A 3,638-nucleotide genomic window follows, 5' to 3' on the forward strand; every position below is an offset into this window, starting at 1 on the left:
TGCGCGAGCCTGCGATGCCACTGAGATAAATATTACGTAAGTATCTCTTACGTAATCTCTTAAGTTAACCATTTCTTCATTTATTTGCAAGGGGTGTCAACTATCTCTGAGGGGTTACCACGAAAACCGAAATTCCCAAATTGCGGGGATTTTTCTCTTTTACTCCAATGAAGGCGTAATTAGAGTGACAGAGAAAAATGCTCGCAATTTGCGAACATCGATTTTCGCGGTTATAGCCCTGCAGCTGACTGTGCATTGCAGTTACTAAAAGTCAGAAAGTAAAAGGACCAGTGACTGTAGTAACTATCCATTTCTGAGATTGCATTGATTGGATTGGTAAGTAAATATATTTTTAAATTTATATTATTTATATCGTTAACAACTTCCCATTCAATTTCTGCGTAATGTAAGTGATGAAAAGCCCCACTTTTAACGACATCCGATATTTGCCAGCTCTGAAAGGTTTCAATCGCTGTAGCTCGACGAAGCGAACGATGCATGAATGATTTTGATTGCAGTTGTGTTTATTTTAACCATTTTAAATTAACCCGCGAAATCGATTTTTCAATTTGTCGTTTTACAATAAAATGACTGTGATGGACAGGGATTATTCTTATTCTTGATTTTAGGTCATACCGAGATGTTTATTGTTATTTCGTGATGATATAAAGTAGATATATAGTTATTCGAGTCTGTTCAGAAAGAGATGAGTCGTGAAATGTATTGGGGCCCATACATTCCACGACTCTTCTCTTTCGTATAAACTCTAATATTATTTTATTTGTGTAATTAGTAAGTATAAAGATATTATTTGTGGTGACTTTAGAGGCAGATTCTGAATATTCTGATTAACAATATGTTACGGTTTGATCGTGTTAAAACAAGACCATGATATGTTATTGACACAGCACATTCATAGTCATGTCACATTCACTAACAGGAGCGACTCTGCACAAATTAAGAATTATATATAGATAAATATATCGCCTTTTCTTTAGATTATTAAATACACGTTTCTAATTCAGGTAACAACGGATACCTTTAAGAAAGGTGGGTCCCGTGCTTGAATAATAAAGCCTGAAGTGTTCTCAAGAAACAATTTGCAGTGTCACTCCCTGAAAATGTCGGTCAAGTGATGTGACGTGACGTGACCTCTATATAGAAGATGAGATATACTTACCTACATAAATACCTACCTACCTACATAAACCTACATAAAGGGCCAAAAAACCTGACATGTCAGGGGAACTCCTGATTATGGCAACCCTATTCGCGTGTAGACTAAGACCTCTTTGCATATCAACAAAATACATACCAAATTTTACCGCTAGTTTAGAAACTATATTTTGTAGTTACAAATAAACACCCTTTATCATTTAACGTAGACTGAAATTATGCCGCAACTAAGTAATGTAGCAACTAGTTCTGTCCAGTCCATACCAGTTTCAGGGATTGTTAGACGAAATTACTATTACAATTCAACACATAAAACGTATTACAGAAACTTTAGCAAACAACAGACCAAAACGACAGTTTGCTAACATATATTAGTAAGTTTAGGCATGGTTGGACCATTATGTTTCCAAAGTTAAGTGTGCCGCAGGGAACAACATATTAGTAGATTATTTGTATCGTATTAAAGGCATTTTGGAGTTATATTGTGAGAATAAATGCTACGTTAGGGATACATTTGCGGCATCGACACCCTGTTCGGCTGCCTTTACACTGAGGCTTAGGTAAGCGCAGATATATAACAGAGCAGAAATATATATCAGATAGATAACCAACAAATAGCTTTGGTGGAAAGGCTGCCTAACTACGCAAGCGCAGGTTTCCTGCCGAAAGGCGCGAAAGGTATACTAGGTAGGTTACATCCCGGTTGTAAAAGAATTGCTGTATCCACAGCACAGCATTTGAAGAAACGAGATCTAATTTTCAAAAAAATAGAGAAGACAGGCACATCCAGTCCATTGAAAACTCATTGGTGTGAGCCAATATTCGAAACCACATCTAAACTTCATCAAAAGAACATCGAGCAATGAATAACAACACAAACTAGATAGAGAGAGGGGGCCAGACTGACCAATTATAACTTTTAATAGGCGAACTAAAATCACCACCGGTCTGCAATTTAAAGTTCAGCCAGACATGATATTATTACTTAAATAAACTAGTTAATATACAGCACCTAGTTTATTATTTTGACAGGTAGTAATAAATACATAAATTTCTGCATAAGTACCTAAAGGATTCTACGGATTTTGCAACAAATGGCATGCGAGTCCAGATTATTGCCGGCAAAGAATTCGATCGATCGAAAATAATGCCGCAATGTATTACAAATTACAAATTTAATCGCATTAATATGTTATTATCCTTTACAAACAGCCATAAGTCATAAGTTTTTAGGACATAATACTAACAATATTTTATAAGGCGTAGTCGTAAGTACTAACAAAAATTATCCCTGATGGTCCTGAAATTAATGAATTTAATTTAATTTATAAGTCAGTTTAGTGCTAGTTTGTGAATTAAATGCTTCTACAGAATTCAGTCAATTTAAAACACTTCAAAAACTGGTTGTCTTTACATTGCATTATTCCAATTAGGTACATACGATACGATTTTATATTAAGTACCTAATTCAATAGTGCCGTCGGTACGAGTCTGTTTACTTATTTTACAAAAATTCACGTGCACAAAGTACTTAGACAAGGAAAGCTCCAGGATTTTTAATATAATAATGACACAGCAAAATCCCTTTCTGTAAGCCTGGAAAAACATCCCATTTCGTTTGTACCGAAATGAGTCTTTGGAATTCCCATCTCGCTAAAAGAGACTTTAATTCAGCGAGACTACGACTATTACGTTTAGTTATTTTAGGTCGGCTGTCCTTGAACAGAGACAAGTAATGAAAAAACACTATCAATCACTAGACGAGAAGACCAATTCTAATTTACATTTTGATATCACAATTGTTATCATTCGCACGTTCATTTTACTCGTACCTACTCGTACTTATTGTTCGTACTTGCATTGGTACGAGCGAAACGCACAGGCGAATGATGTCAGAATTCATAACGCAGCACAACATGCCACCTAATCGGTTTTGACGAGTTCACTGAATGTTCTTAGTTTGAATTCGGGGTTAAAATTAACACACTTTGTCCCAAGAGACACCATTTCAAGCCCGCAGGCCTATCTAAACTTTATCATATTTATCATCATGTTACTCTGTCTCTATTTGTAAACTACCAAAACTAATAAACTTTGATGTAGTGGAACTGAGGGTTGTTATTTTTGGCTTGACTTGACAGTATATGCACTTTATATACCTATCTATATATATAAATGCAAGTGTCCTAAAGTATATGCACTTTATATACCTATCTATATATATAAATGCAAGTGTCCTGACTGACTGACTGACTGATTCATCAACGCAGAGCCGAAACTACAAAAGCTAGAAAGTTGAAATTTGCACACTAGGTTGAATTTATAAAGTGTACAAGAGATAAGAAGCTATTTTGAAAAATTCAACCCCTAAGGGGGTTAAAAAGGGGATGAAAGGTTGTATGGGGTGTAAGTTTTATTTTAAGCTAGGGATTTGAAACTTTGTAAAAATGTACTATATTAAA

This window comes from Cydia amplana, chromosome 9 (assembly GCF_948474715.1).
Source record: "Cydia amplana chromosome 9, ilCydAmpl1.1, whole genome shotgun sequence".
In the NCBI taxonomy this organism is placed as follows: domain Eukaryota; kingdom Metazoa; phylum Arthropoda; class Insecta; order Lepidoptera; family Tortricidae; genus Cydia; species Cydia amplana.